This window comes from Lepidochelys kempii, chromosome 3, assembly GCF_965140285.1.
Source record: "Lepidochelys kempii isolate rLepKem1 chromosome 3, rLepKem1.hap1, whole genome shotgun sequence".
Taxonomy (NCBI): Eukaryota; Metazoa; Chordata; order Testudines; family Cheloniidae; genus Lepidochelys; species Lepidochelys kempii.
In genome coordinates this window covers 152,931,724-152,948,278 of record NC_136382.1, presented here as the reverse complement: position 1 = coordinate 152,948,278, position 16,555 = coordinate 152,931,724, and the positions used below count along the sequence as shown (strand labels likewise).

General features: G+C 43.0%; 1 protein-coding gene across 2 annotated transcripts in view; it reads right to left on the bottom strand.

Moving 5' to 3' along the window:
• Positions 1–16,011, bottom strand: part of DAAM2 (dishevelled associated activator of morphogenesis 2) — a 243,696-nt gene extending 227,685 nt beyond the window's left edge. For both annotated transcript variants that reach the window (XM_073338564.2, XM_073338566.2), the window contains exon 1: positions 15,922–16,011. The gene's annotated coding sequence lies outside the window, so the exon portion shown is untranslated. The remainder of the gene's footprint in view (positions 1–15,921) is intronic.
• Positions 16,012–16,555: the final 544 nt, after the last annotated feature.

Here is a 16,555-nt window from a genome sequence, read left to right as displayed (position 1 = left end):
CTTATCCAATCTATCATCAGGCCCTTTCACTGCCTCAGTTTGCCCTTCATGAGCTACCCAATAACCACACATAGGGACCCATGTCATTCAAGTGCACCCCTTTCTTGGGATTCTATAATTTATTAAAACCACATCACAGTTCAAATGTCAGCTTAAACCAAAGCCACTCTTTTCTCAGCTCTACAGTTTCTTCAGCCCCTTGCGGGCTCAATATTTCCTTCCCACTCTGAAGTCCTGCTGCCTGGTATTCCTTCCACCACATTGATATATAAGCCATATAAACTTCTTAAGGATTCTGACCCCTGCCCCTCATGGCAGATAGCTCCAGCCAGGCCTTTCCATCTGACTGGTGTAGAAAGTGACTTCCCAGGTCTTCTCTAACCCTAAGTCTCCTACAGGGTTTTACAGTTCTTTACAGGCCGACGCCATTGCTTACATGTTAGTTTGAACGTTCCCAGGAAAGCTCAGATGTGGATTAGTGTCTCTCAAAGTTCATTGTCAGCTTAAGTGTTTCTTGATTGGGCACTTACTGAGAATAGTCTTTTCTCAAGTAGCTGACCAAATGCTTCACTGGGGCTACTTAAAAACAAACAAGTACATAGCCAATATTAATAACTTCGAATACAAAAATGATACACACATACAGACAGCATAACCATAACCAGCAAACTACAACCTTTCCATCGACACCCGACTTGGCCTCCTCCATACAAGACCAGGTGCAACAATGATCTATATGGTCACAGTTCCTGTCAATAACATCACACTCTCCCCAACACACTCGTGGGCCCAGATCCTCAAAGGTATGTAGGCTCCCAACTGCTATTAATTTCAATAAGCATTAAACACCCTTAAAACCCTGAGCCTCACCAACTGAATTCAGGCTGCCCTTATATTCCCCAACAGGCTTGATTCCTAGTCATGTACTTCCATCACATGACACCTGGACTGAGAGGTAAACTAGTCATAATTGAGGTTGAACCCAACACTCACTTAAAGGCTCAGCTCACTTTGTGACACACAAAAGGGCAAAGAAAAGGACAGCAGAGACACAAAATGCAGATTTTGTCACTGTGTATTGTGGTAGTGCCTAAAACTGGGGCTTAGATGTTTAAGTCTGGGGGACGGGTACCTAAATACGTTTCTGGATCCAGCCTGAGTGCCTGAGTTATCCAATTCACTTGTATTTATTAAAACCACATATGTGGTCAAAATAATCATCATGTAAAGTCCTATGGGTCACACTACAGATTTCAAACTATTATATCGACTGGCTTTACACTCCACTTGGTATTGAAACGAATCCCTGTCTTGACTAGTAACATTGTTCCCATAGTAGCTAATGTACTTCAAAGAGGGGTCGGGGGGGGGGGGGGGGACAGCCAAGAAAAAAATGGTATAAATAAGATCCTTCACAATGTGAGGGGAGTGAAAGCATTTTATTGGTATTTATTTGGGATGACCTGCATAACCCACTCATGATCTAACCACTTATGAGTAATGTGGTCACCCCAAACACATTGAAGTAAAAACTTTATGGAGCCTTACACCTGCATTCATCTGCTCACTCTCTGTCTCATTGGTATAAAAAACACATTCCCTATTTTAATAGAGAGAGTTAAAATCCTCTTTTTAGATTTTCAACTAGAGCAATATCCATTAGTATTTCTATTGCTGAATCTAGCTGACTGCAAAGACTACACTACCTTTTCTAAAGAGACACTCACTCGTTATTGAGACATTTCATTTAGAACCAAACCTCTGTGGGAGGAGGTATGATCTAGTATTAGAGGAAGGGTGTGGAAACACACTACAGAGGTTCTGTACCCAGTTCTGCCAGTGACTCTATGCATGACCTTGGGCTAATCACACAGGGGTAACTTTTCAGAAGGGCAAGAGTAATTTGCACCTGCAAAATGTGTGCCAGCATTTTTATATCCACAGCTAAATTGTGAATGCAAATCTGAGTACTTGTACCCCCAGCTATCAAGCTGCAAGGGAACTGGGTAGTTAGTGGTGAAAATAATCACATTTGTGGTCACAATTAATTTTGTGGTCGCAAAATGTGGGTTCAAATTGTCCCTCTGCCTCAAAAACAAGGACACTTGGCCTCAACTCTTCTAAAAATATACCCCTAATTCTCTCTTGCTCTGGTTTCCTCATAGGTAAAATGGGGCTAATACACTGTAGTACACTTTGAGATTTTTCGGTAGAATGTGCTTTGTATAAGTGTAAATTGTACATTATACAATACTCTCTGTATTTCTCTTCTTCAGATTTTCTTCATTATTGGGGACATTTGCATGAAAACAGTAACCTTGTTTCATAAAAGTTCATTTGTTTTGTTTTGTATTCTTGAATTGCAGTCAGAATCCTTTATTTGTGACAGCACAGTAATTGCCACAGCACCCATTCATGTTATAAAGAGAAGGTACTGACGACTTTTTAGCCAAGTGTTGATGAGGAGGAAGTTACAGGAAGGTCCATTAACAGTAGAGACACCAAAGTCAGAGCTTCATATTTGACCTTCCTCCTATCCTGCTCCTTTACTGAAATTCCCAGATCCAACCCATCCCTATGTCATTGCCATGGAGCCTGATCCCTTGTCCGTACCTAATCCAGATCTGAATTCAAAGGCTATCTCTTTGGCTTGCCTCTTCCTAATAGTACTAGTTTCCAGTACAGTGCACTGGCCATAAGTACAGTATATAAAGAATATTTTTGTTCCACTGTTCAAGACATTAAATTGATTCCCCATCTCTTAACCTGCCTCATCACAAGTCAGCCACATTTCTATTCCCTGCCCCTTTGCTATGATGGAGGACTTGCCTCTTGGTAATCCAGCCCCTTCCTAAAGCCTGTGGTCCTTGAATGGGTTCTTGTTATACAAAGTCTTCTGGGAAGCCTCTTCTTGCAGCCTTCACTGTTGGGATCAATTTCTGGTGAGCAAGGGTGTTCTAGGTCTAGCTATGCCTTATCCCACTTCCCACACCCAACGGATGGGTTTTCAGAGGAGAGAGCTCTTCTATTTGGGCAGCTTCTTACTGCAGCTAAACTCAACAGCCCAAGTCAGTGCATATCTGCTAACACTTCAATTGGTCTCCCATTCAGCCTATGGTTGAATCTGTCCCTGAAAAACGTAAGGGCAAGATTGTGCCTGGCTTTGCATAAATGCACATGGTTGGGGAGAGGGCCCAAAGACCCTTCCCTTCATTCTCATGCCTCTGCAGAGGAGCCACTCACAATCCTGGTCCTTGCTTTCCTGGGTAGTCTAGTACTGACAGAGGCATTAGATTCTGTAAAGGGGATAGAAGGGGTGGGACAAATGTGGGACCAAGGTCCCACCTCTCCAGCAGAGCACCAGCCAGAAGAGGTAGGCTGTGCTTTGTAACGGGCTAGCAGCGGGCACTGCTCTCAAAGGCATTGTGCCTGCCTAAACTGCTACTGGGACAGTAGGCCTCTGCATCCTTAGCAGCAGCACCACTATGGCATTGTGTCTTAAATCCACAGTCAGCTCTAAGTGATTTGCTTGGGAGGGTTGGCAGGGAGGCAGGGGGCAGAGAGGATTAATGTCAAACTTCTTCGCTTGATGCAAATGCCAGGCCCCTTGAGTGTTAATTAAACCTTCCTCTGCACAGACATATTTTGCTTAAGAAACATTTACCTTTCCTTTTTTTATAACCTTATGAAAATTTGGGAGGAATGCAAATTGTTTTGTTTTCCATCTTCCTGTGACGACAGCAATTTATTTATAGCCAGAAACCAGAGGACAGTTCTCACGTGGCTGCTGAAAATGAAAACAGCATGTGGGGTTTTGTTTTGTTTTGCTTTTATGCCTTTGCAGTTCCAATCTCTCTCTGCATTCCCTAAATCCTTGTTATTGTAACCAGAGCCACATTTCACATTGCTACAATTCCAGGGTTATGTAAATTCTGAGGGCTTTAAAGGAAAGGGCCTGCACACTCCGTGCTGGGCCATGGGGAAGTTGACACAAACAGTTATGGCTGACAGACAGGGATGGGCAAAGGTATTCAGATAAAATAAGAACAGACAGGAAATTTTGGTCAAAACTCCAGAGTGAACCTGAACTGAACGTCTTTTTGAAAGGCATAAAAGTTGCATTAACTTTATCATCCCAGCATTTTCATTTTTGCGCATCTCTGTGTAGCAAGGGAACCTTCGGTTAGATGTTTTAGAAACCCTTCATTTGGTCTCTATCGGTTTCTACTGGTCTGTACTGGTTTCTACTGGAGGATCAGTAATTACAAGAACCAATAGACTTTTTAATATACGAGCATAATTTTTACAGTCATCATGAAATACATACAGTACATTGAATATATTTACAGTTATCATGAAGACCTTTATTTTATATTAAACGAGAATAAAAACATGAACAAAATCTTAATGAAAGAGCAAGAGAGAGAGCACAGTGTGTGTGTCTCCTCTTCAGCAGGCTGCATCTCAACACAAGGGCAGCTGCATCTGCTGCAAGTAAGGGGAGGGGATCTTCTCCTTTTAAAGGTGCAGTACATACCATTCATCTGTGTGCTCCTGAGTAACAAAGTTGCAAACCTGACTATCTGTGAATTTCCATATGGCCAGGGGCAAGTCAATGCATGTCTCTGACTCCATTTCACTAAAATACAGATAATAACACCTGCCTCAGACAAATGCCAGGAGGCTAGGCAGAAGCTCATCTCAGACCTCAATGTTCGGAAAACTCAGCTAAATACAAAAGATGTATAACTCACCTTTCTGGCCCTGTCCCCACTCCAGCTCTGAACCATGTTGAACTTGTTATCCAGAGAGGCCCAAACCAAACACTCCAAACTTGTGTGATTGTCTTTGCAAGGCATAGTGCCTCCTGGTTGCTGAAGGATAGTAATGAGAGCAGTGGGAATTGCTACATCTTTAAAAAGGTCTGGCCAGGGCCTCCCAGCATTCTCCTGCCAACACTTGCTAATGTGCAGGGAGTGAGGGGACTGTGGCTCCCCCTGACATGCCACCTCTAGGGTCATTCCGTGTTCCACACAGCCCTAGCCAAAAGTATGGCTGCCATTAGGGGACAGGGTTTCCTGCATCCTCTCCCCGTCTAATGCATATACAAAAAGCCACGCAAGATAACTTCCCTAACATAGTCAACCAAGAAGCAGTGCATTTTAAAAGTGTGATGTACTGCAGAGCCTCACAGCCACACTCAGTGATCAGCTGGGTCTCTGCTGAACCACTGCTTAGGACTTTCAAACAGTTTCCTGGTGTTTATTAAATGGCCAGTATGATGGGAGGAGAGCTCTTATTAACAGAAAAATGTTCCTACTCAGCTGATAGCCAGTCCTGCTGCACAGATGATGGTAGCTGCTATTGTTATGAAAAATATAGCAATTTAAAAAAATAAAATCTAATGACCTACTTCAAGACTTGCTGTTAAACAAGATTCTTGCACGGCTCCGGAGGTTGTATCAGTTTTTCATGTGTAATTGCTTATTCAATGGGAACCAAGAACTGCTGCATTCTCATTCTGGCTCTGATCTTGACTATCTCCGTGACTTTAGGCAAGTGACTGAATCTCTCTGTACCGCCCACAACTCCATTTTAAGTGAATTGGAGGTATGGGTGCTCTGTGTGTCTGAAAATTAAACCTTAGGGGCCCAATCCAGTCCCCACTGACATCAACTAGAACTCAAAAACACCATAGGACGTGATGGTTCAATTCCAAATATGCCTCCTACCATCCTCTTCTGCAGATTTCAATCTCTTCTTTGAAATTGTCAGGAAAGGGTTCAGAGTTTAGATGTCTACAGACATCTAAATCATCAACACCACTTTCTGCTTCGTGCTGAGTTTTTAATCACAGGTCTCCCATCCAAGTACTGACCACGTTGCTTAGCTTATAGAATTTAATAAGCAAGCAACTGGGAGTTGGCTACAGCAGCAGCCTAGCCCTCACCTGCAGCTCATTAGTTTCCATAATGGAGTTTACAAATGTCTTGTCCAGTTGCATACGCCATGATTGATGTTGCTTGGTTCAGCATAGCCAGCCAGGCAAACGCAGGCAAAGAGGCTGCTTTTAGACCTGTGACACAGTCTGCCCACAGGAGACCTTCTGCAGCTCCCTGGTACAGTTCAAGAGAGCCAGAATCATAAAATGTTGATAACCTATTGTCATGTAGAACAGACCGTACAACAGAGAAGCCTGAAGAAATGGGCCTATAGGGAAATCTCCCCACAGATATCAAACATTTGAAATTTAAAGGCCCGTTCTGGCCCAGCAGGTCAGTGCAGCAGAGCTCTGCTTAGGCTTGGGTTAGATGGCCAGTCCCACACCACAAGGGCAGCACCATCAGCTGCTGGATAGGAAGGGATGGGCAGAACAAGTGGCTGTGGTTAGGAAGGTGAAGGCAGTGGTAAGGTAAGTGGAAGCAGTGCTCCAGCAGGGTTATGGAGAACCCTTTCCTGAAAATTTTCCTCCAGTAATTCAGTATCGTAGCATCTCCTGAGCTGCTACTTTTTCTCCCTGGTGCCATCACCTACAGTCACAAAACTCAAGCACGACAATGACAACTTCTGGGATAGGCATGGTGAAAATGACCCAAACTAAGGAGAGGTGAGAGTGTACCTCTGAGGATGGGGGAAAGTCTGCCAAAAGATTACTGGGAGTAACAGATATGCAGACACTAAAATAATGCAATGACTAATGCATGCTTGTGTGATGAATATTTAAAAGCGAGTCCTCTCTTTTAAGGAACTTGCACACAGACTGTGGAACAAACTCCTCAAGTCCTGGTACTGCTGACTAGAACCAGTACTGCATTCTCTGTTACCCTGAAGTTCCCAGGGATGCTGTTCAGAAGCAGTGTTCAGCTTACTTACCTGAAGACCCAGAACTACCAGCCCAATCTAGCATTGTATCTGTATGACATTCAGTGGGTTTAAAAAACTTTTCTAGGCACTACAGAGCTGTGAGTTGCTTCTTATGAACCCTGAACCTGGAAGTGGGTGGTACGAATTGTGCCAGATTATGTACAACAAATGTAGAAACTCAGCCAGGCTTATGGTCCTTTGGGTCATTCAGTTTAAATATAAAAGTTGGAGAACATGGCTTCCACATTCATGGTGTGTGAGCTGATCTGTTAACAAGAAACAGAACCAGTTTGGGAGCACTGAACCCAATATTCATGGAAGTGTCCATTATTAACTAAAGGACACCAGCAGTTAATGGCAATGTAGATTTTGCACTGATCATTCAGCAGAAGCAAAGTCAAGATTCAGGATAACATGACTTCAGTGGAAGTTGAGAGCACTCACCCTCCCTCAGGAGATACAGCACGTCACAGGACCTGGTTCTAAGTTTCCAAACCCATTCTAGTTTGTTTGTGGTTTAGGTTTATTTTTATTTTTTTGTCTAAAAAAGTACATTATCTGATTCAAGTGGAAAAGAAAGTCCCAAAGCCCCTTGATACGTCAGTCAATAGTAGTTGAATTCTATTGGCCAATTGCATCATAAGAATCTGGAAGTCCTCCTAACACCCTTGGCCCTGGTATTGAGGTGCCCAGAAACAACTATTCCTGGTGTTGTTTTATCAGAGCTAAGGGACATACTTCCCAATAGGCCAGTTAGGTCAAAGTTCAGGGCAACATCCAAGCGTGAAAAGAAAGAGAAACAAAAGGAGATACACAGGATTTTTCACAACCTGTTTCTATTTTGATTTGCCTTGGTCACACATGTCACTGTGGTCTACTGGGAGCTCTCTAATCACTTGGACTTTATGTCCAATGCAGTCTGCAGTGTACTTAGAATGCTTTCCCTTTGATTAATGCACCATCAGTACCTGGGGCTAGCCACAGGGAGTGGGGGCAAGTTAACTTCCTGCTGTCAGGTGAAGCAGGCAAGGATACAACATTTACAGTCTTACCCCAGTGCAATTAACCATCTTTTTTTTGAGTCAGTGCATTGTACAGAGCTGGACTATCATGTCCCTGCTCCATAACATTCTGGATAGACATTAGAGACCATATTTCAGCCCAGCTTTGTGTGAGCCTCCATTTCTGTACATGAAAATAATTGCAGGTGCAGCAAATGTCACTTAGTTGTCTAAATCCTTGATTGTTCTTGCAAATCCAAGGCTAGAAGACCTGACATATAGCAAAAATTATTTTGCTGCCATTTGCACCTGCAAAAATGGAGCCCAGTGATTGAAAACTTAGCTCCGAGTCTCAAGGTGCTACACTCTCCGCATGTGCGTTTTATGAAAGGTGCAAGGATGTTATGTGGAAGCGATAACATTTCATAATACCAGTTTTCATTTAGTTCTTTCTCAGACAAATAGAAGCTTGATCTGAATAAGGGCTGAGTAAAATCAAAGTAAGGGCCTCTGGAGATGGCCCATTGGGTGTGAGTATTAACATTGTCTTTGTGATTAATACAGGAGATGGTGAAGTGAATTGTTCCTTATAAAATTTTGCCTCCGTTTAAAGCAAAAAATGTGTCATGCAGGGCAGTTGGACATTTAGACCTGAACACGTGTCCCTCAGAAAGTACATAAAGCTATTCTAGATAGGCCCAGGCACAGCTGGAAAATTATTCATGGGTTCCCTAAGAAAAATTTCACCTACTCAGAGGGTGCATCTGCTCTTCTCCCCAAAGCTTAACAATGCTGAGTGCTACAGACTCTGCTACACTCACATAGGCTAGCTGCCTGACTCCTGCTGATGATGAAAGGTTAAGGTCAAGCTTTGAACTTCTGTCACCAGCAACATAGTTCAGGACCTCTGCACCAGAGCCACAGGGATTCACTCATCGGGACATCTGACCCGCAGGGCAGTAAAAATATGGAAAGAAGCAATGAGGACATGTTCATATCTCAGTAGGACACAGCTGGAGAACAGTCTGTATTGGCAGGGCCCTGATGTTGTTATAACTTCCGCCCTGTATAATAGTGTCAAAGGAGGCTGACAGATCAGAAAATAGGCAAGAACCACAACTGAATGTCTCACCATGCATTCAGCTGCTGGCATCACAGTTTAATTGGCTCCCGCTGTATACGTGGCTTTGAAAGTAGCAAAGGACTAAAGTCTCCTTATGTTTGGTTAAGATGTTGCTTTCTTTAATCTGATGTGCAGACAACAAAGGAGTCTCCTGCATGGAGGGGGTCAGGATTCTGCTGAGGTGGATTAAAGCAGGGGACTCATATCCTAGGCATCCAGACAACATGGCCAGCAGTGAGTCAGTGAGAAATCAAGACCCCATTTGCACTAACATACTGCCTGTTGCTGAGAATGTTCATCAGTGGAACTAAATCTTAAATCACCCTCTCTATGGAGGTGTCAACAATTGTTTTGTCCTGTTTACTCTAGCAAATAAACCTATCTCAGCCAATTGGGGCAGATCCATTACTGACAATCATTGTCAACAATGGACCAGTTTCCTAGTGTAGACAAGAATCTATCTAGGGGGAGCAGAGAGGAAAGATCAAAAATCAGTACGGGAAGAAGAATGGAAGGTAACATGCATTGAAAGTGATGAACATGGAATCCCAGTGAAGGGAGCTAGATGGGGGGATGATTTGTTTTCTTGGGGGGAATGTGTGATTTTGGTGGATCTATGCCATAGTTAGTCATAATGTGTATCTGCCAGCTGGTAGGCTAAGAACAGTACTGCCAGGAAGTTTCCATTATAATCTCCTATTTCGGTTGTTCATAACTTTGGCAACCAAAACACACCTCGCTACTCCCTACTTAAAGTAACTTGAAAAATATAGTTCTCTAAACTATATCTTCTTTCTTTATCCTCCCTCAACCGCAGGAAGCCATAAGTTTCTGCCATTTATTTCAGTCAAGTTGGTCTGCTCAGGCTTCTGAGTGTCGTGTTAATAGATCTGGCTTCTTTCCGTTTTGTTCTGCATAACGTTTTTCTAGGTTGCCCTCTTTTTCTCTTTCCAGGTGGTGTCCAAATTATCACTCACTGTGGAAGTTGTGTTGGTGGTATCCTTAAAGTGTGTCCTAAATATGTCCATCGTCGTATTCTCACCATATCTGATGCTTTAGACTGGTTTGTTCTACTTAGAATTTCTAATGTTGCAAGAAACCCTTTCAATGGACTTTGAAGATCTTCCGCGGGCATTTATTTTGGAGTGAGTTGATCTGCTTATCAATTTATGTTGCAGACTTCGTGACTCTGCTTCATACAAGAGAACAGATATGATGGCAGTGTTAAAAAAATTGTATTTTTGTGTCAGTGCCCAAGATGCTCCTTTTTCTATTCTTGACAAGTTTATGAAAGTAGTTTGCTGCTCTTGATATTTGTTGCTTGACATCTAGCAGGGTGTCACCAATATTGCACAGCTCAATCCCTAGATAGTGAAAATGACTTATTTCTTCTAGCGTTTCTTTGTCCGCTCTAATGGTTCATTTTGGGGACACTGGTACCCATATATTGATGATGAACAACCAACTTGCTTTGCTGTATTTGCCAAAAGCTAGGTCTTTTCTTCCAGGTTTCCTGGAAACACATCTTCAGTCCCAGTCTTAAAAATTAAATGGTATCTGTGTAGTTTGACTCAAAGAGGCTGGACATTTTCCCACAAGTTTCTGTGTAAGTTTTAACCTGTCAGGACTTCATAGCTCATAAATTCAGTCATCAAACAGCTAAAAGCTTTTTTCTCCCCCTTCAAACAAACAACGAAAAAAATCTAGGTTTGTTAGCTGTCATGAATCAACAGAAACACACGCTAAAAACACTCCTTTGTTTTCCAGTCAACTTTTTAAAAAATCCACCAAGGACAGAGAATTGACAAGAGCTTCTGGGGCTCAAAGCTCGGCTTGACACTCAGTTCAAATAAAAGCTGAACTGGGCAGGAACATGTTTCGCCAGCGTTTGAGTCATCTTGGGACACAGCTAAGAGAAAAATTCTTCTTGAACAAAAACAAATGTGAACTTCAAAGCTTGTGACAAGAAATGTCGACTTTAGAGATTATTGCTTTGAGGCCAGCAAGTAAGCAAGCTTTTGCTATTTAGGGAAGGAGTTCATTCCATTTTGGTGGCAATGTGTGATGGGCCCTGGAAAGTTTATCTAAAGCTTTTCCCAGCCTCTTGAGGTTACCTCTCTTTCTCCCTCTCTACTCCTTCCAGTCAAGTCATATCCATTGTTCCTTACCTGACCCCAGACCTGATTCCCTCTTCCTACCTTAAACAAGTCTCTGCATTCCCCTTTCTGTGACTCCAGGGAAACCCCTACCTTTGACTGCAACCTATCAAAAGGGTCTCAAGTCTCGCTTTCTCTCTGTACAGCTCTGAGTAGCTTCTCTATTCAAAACCCACAAACTTCTGGATTTCTCTGGGTCAGATGCACTGCCCCACCTCCCTCCAACACTCCAAAACTCATGAGACCAGAAGGCAATATCTGACACAGCAGAGATCACCAGACATGCCAGGACCTCAGTGATTAGATACCAAGGTGACAGACACTTTGCATATTAGAGGGACTCTGACATGGACCACAAAGCAAACACTACATGGGAGTTACAAATTCTACCAGAAAAACCATTGTGAGAAGCTATTACATGACCATTCAAGAGATCAATACGTGAGAGGAGAACTGACATCCAAAAGCTCTCGAGATTTCTCTAAGCTTGGACACTGACTCACTGGACCCAATTCTTCTATTACTTACATTGCTGTAAATCAGGAGTAATTCCATTGACTTCAGTGGGGTTACACCAGTCTAAAACTCACTTTGTAGGTTTGGCATTGTCACTTATGCCAGCATGTACAAAAGTAACTTGCAATTTTGGGTGTCGCAGTTTGTGTGTCTAAGTGTCTTAAACTGGGGCCCAAAAATAAAGAGACCCAGAATGTGGTCCTCAATTTCTCTGGGCCAAATTCTGCTGCTATTTGAACTTTACAATAGAAATGTGAAGTAAGTTCATTGAAGTCTCTGGGGTTACTAAAGATTTTCACTGGGTGTAAAGGTGAGCAGGTCTGTGCCTCAGTTCACCCATTTATCAAGTTGCAGTGGGGGAGGTTTAGATTGGATATTAGGAAAAACTTTTTCACTAAGAGGGTGGTGAAACACTGGAATGCGTTACCTAGGGAGGTGGTAGAATCGCCTTCCTTAGAGGTTTTTAAGGTCAGGCTTGACAAAGCCCTGGCTGGGATGATTTAACTGGGAATTGGTCCTGCTTCGAGCAGGGGGTTGGACTAGATGACCTTCTGAGGTCCCTTCCAACCCTGATATTCTATGATTCTATGATTTTTTCAGCTGGAGACAATGGGCCAATTTACACTCAGTTGGTGTAAACTGGAACTCAGTTGCTGCTATGCCAGTTTACATCAGCTAAGGTTCTGGCCCAATCGTATTAACTTACTGAGCTTTCAGGAGCATTTTGAAACACAGTTAATGTCGGTATAGCACTTAGAGGTTAACAACCCTGGTCCTGATATCACTTACACAAGTGTAAATCAGGAGTGATTCTATTGAAGTCAATAGAGTTACAGTGGTATAAAACTGATGTATATGAAAAAAGAATCAGATCCAATACATGTTATTACAATGCGTATTACCATGACCAACCTACTGGAATGGCAACACATCAAAGGAGCCACATTTTGGGGAAGGAGAGTGGAGAGAGGAAAAAGCCTAAAGAGATACCTCTGTCCATTTGTAATTGGATAAAAAACATGAAAACAAACATATGTTTCATTTGATTAAAAACAGAGCAGTCAGTTTTTGTTTGGTTTAGGAACATGCTGCTTTTGCCTTGGTGGGTCAGATCTCCATAGGACTGGCCTGAGTTTGAAAATTCGCATTAATTAAAGAGCTGAAAGCCAAATCTCCCACACAGCTTTACCCTTAGTGTCAGGAAATGGGGTCCTCCCATTTCTCAACAATTAGGACATGTGGCTGCCCTAAAATGGCTTGATATGCTCTTAAGATTCCACAAAAGCCCAGGGGAATCTTCCAATTGCTGTGGGAGAAGGATCAGAAACAGAAATGCTCCATCTGGAGGATGACTACATGAGACTGCTCAACTCTAGCAGGATCTCAGTCTCTGCATGAAGAAAAAGAGTGGATTAGAAAGTTTACAGTCAGTGTTCCTTGACAACAGGCCCAGTCTTGCTGAAAAGATTTTCCACTGATTTCAATGAAAGCAGGATCATATCCTAGAGATACAGAAAACGCAGCTAAGGTAAACTGCAAGTATAGCACCAGCAAGCAAAACATTACAGAGAAACAAGATGTTAAAAGGTTAAACTGCTGACTCAGCTTTGTAAGATCACGTGATTGGATTTACAACGCACAATGAAGATATTTTAAACCTTCAGGGTCACACAATGATTGGCATGAAGATTTTATTGAGAAATTATCCTGCTGCACCCTGAAGCCAGAACCCAACAAGGAAACCAACACCGTCCTTTTAATACAGCATTTGCTTTCTACGGCCTTCCAAAATTCTCTCTCCCTTTTATGGCACTAACCTATGAATGAAGCAACCAAGTGCAGGCTCTCTCTGTTGAAGTAATCTGGTCCATATTGGGGATCACATTTATATACAGCTCACCCACTCGTTCTGGGGCACCATACTTGTCTCCTATCATGTCAGTGGCTCCCCTTCCCATTTCCCCCCCAGCAGCTGTACGTGTAGCACTGCCTCCTGGGGACCATTATGGAAGATCTCTTTTCCCTCTAGCCTCTTCCAAACTTTCAAACCTCTACAGGGAGAGTTGCTCACTGGCCAGCTGCTCAGGTGGGGGTGTATGGAAAGAAGAGAGACATGATCAGCTCTTCCTCACTAGCTCCTGAATGTGAAGTTTTCTCCTCTATCCCCTGCCAGCTCCAGCTCCAGCAGCCCAGTATGCCAGCCTGAGTCACTGCTGAGCCACCTGAAATTGTCTGTCTAGTCATTGTTACCCTTGTTAATTATGTCAGCGTTTACTGGAGAAAACATTTTCAGCTCCTAACAACTTGTAAAACCCTTTTTAACTGGTTTTTCTTCATGTTGCCAGCCAGCCAGTGCAATTAGGCTGTTGTGAAGAAATGCTTCTTGGAAAAGCAGCTGCCTAGTTACTGGAAATAAAACCCAATGAAAAATAAATAGGGAAGGTTGAATGCTGCTGCGCTACGCCAGCATAAACCCAGAGCTAATACCTTAGAAGTCACTTGATTTAACTTCAGATTTACACCAGGGTAAATGACAGCAGGATTTGGCCCTCAGCACACACACAATCATGTTCTTTTTAACTTAATTTAATTTAATTTCCTTCAGCTCAGGCAAGCTTGTATTGCATGGCATGGCATAGCTCTGTTGGATTAGCCCTTGAACATCTGTCCATTGAAACAGTGCCCCATTTCATTAGCTGGTGTAGGCATTACACCACCCACTCAAGCACAGAGGGAGACTCCTGCAGCTACTCTACGTACAGAAACTTGGATGTACCTGATTTAGCTTAAAAGAGCCAAAAGATATTTTATTTCGCTTCTCCTCATTCTCCAATTCTATCCCCCCGCCACCCACTCACAAGAAGAAACGTATTTGTAGACTTATTGCATTACAGAAACAGCAGCCCAGTTAGCACTGACTTGAAACAGCCTTTTTTGTGGTTGCTTGTTTGTTGAAGCCAATTTCTGACATCACTGACATGGTACAAATCACACCAATTCTGCTGCTCATCCCAACTCATTAAACAGCATTGCCTTTTCTTACAACACCTGCACTGACCAAACTCCCCCTCAGTTGTAAAGGAGTCTGTCTTTTTCAAATCTCATGTTAATGAGGTCAGTGTCACCAAACATGTATCAAACTCTCCTGTCTGTCCGGGTAAGGAAATCTAAATCTTTATTCACTTCAAACCTCTGGTTAGAAAGAAAACAGAATCTAAGCAGAGGAGATCTCATTGAACAACTCAGTCTGGAGTCAGCAACGTCCAAGTCTGTTCAGAACAGCTATTTCATGCTGCAGATGGAGAATTGTGCAAGTGAATCTGTGTATGTACAGAGGTGGCTAATTTAATTGCACTAACATTGAGTACAGCGTGTTATTCAATTTTCATAAAAAATAAGTACATAAAATCTTTGTCCTACAGCGAATATGCCTTTTTTTTAACAGAGAGGGCTTCACAAATTGCTTGAGAATCCTTTGGGTTATAAAGGTAGAAAAAAACCTGTTTTCATTGGGATCAGAATGCTGGTCTATGCTGTCAATCCCTTAATTTGTTATCCCTGGGGACACACCTGCTCCCCTCCTTTCTACTGTGAGTCTTTCCTTGCTGCAGTAGCTGCCTTCCTCAGGGATGCCCCAGAAAAGGGTACAGTTAGTTTTCTGACTTGAGAGTTCTCAATTCCTTCTTCTATATAATTACCAAGCTCCCCCAGAGAGCCAATGGCACAAGGTTATACAGCACTGAGGTGCTTGGTATTCAGGATTTAATAAGTATTATCTAATAAGCATTTAAGTATCTGCTCCCCTAAGAAGCCTGACAAACAGGATTGGACAGAACTACTCCGTCCACTGTCACAGAGCCCGGAAACTGCTTTGCTTCTGACACTGAAAGAGGAATCTCTCACTGCTGAGTGTTAGGAATGAAAGGGTTAAAAATAAATTACACGATGTGAAAAAGTTGAAGAAAGTTGTATCTTGCCTGGGGTTTATTTGGGGTTTAACTGTCCTGCTACCAGAACATTTCAATCCCCTATTCATTTGGTAGCTTTCCAAAAATCTCTCTCTCACATGAACACACACACACACGCATCGTGAAAGCTCTGTCAGCCCCTGTGTGTACACTTGAGAGAAACAAACACCCAAACCTGAATCATCTGAGCTCTCAAGCTGTCTCCAGATTGTTTTAGAAAAGAAAGGAAAGCAGGGCTTGCCTGAGCTTTTTTCATAAAGAAATGAGAGAGGTGCTGCAGCAGCCGCACTTACATTGTAGTCCCCATGTCTCTGCGCAGTTCCCCCCTTTCTGCAGTCCTATAATCCACACAGAGCAGTGCTTGTCCTTCTCCTGTAGCTCCCTGCACAGTACTGTACTCAGATTGGAACTGCTGCTGTTTTCACTTTCAGACCAGCCTCCCGCTCCGAAGCCTCTGACGTCAGGCAGCCTCTAAGAGATATTTATGGCATGAATGGTTTAAAGTTTCCCTAGGTAGAGGTTGGATTGCAGTTCTTTGGGATTTCTAGTTTTCACACTTAGATGGAAAACCTCCCAAAGGGGAGGGTGGGAGTCTGGGAGGGGTATATATGCGGGGGGGGGGGGTGGAACAGTAGGAGGCAGACAATGAAGGCAACTGTTTTAGAATCTGGCAAAAGAAAACTCTTGCTCCTTTCTGCCTTCTGTAAATACATCTAGGTCCAGGAGGCAAAAATCTTCCATACCGGGCCCCATTTGCAATAGCGGTTTTTCTGAGGGTGTCTCAATTGCAGTGTGCAATCCACAGATGCTATTCATATTGGGCCTGTTGCGTTTGGCAAAGAGGGCTTCTTTAGCATACCACACCCTATGCCACTGGACTATCCCTCTGCTGCTTCATGCCTGTGACAGGACTTCAGTTAGGGATGA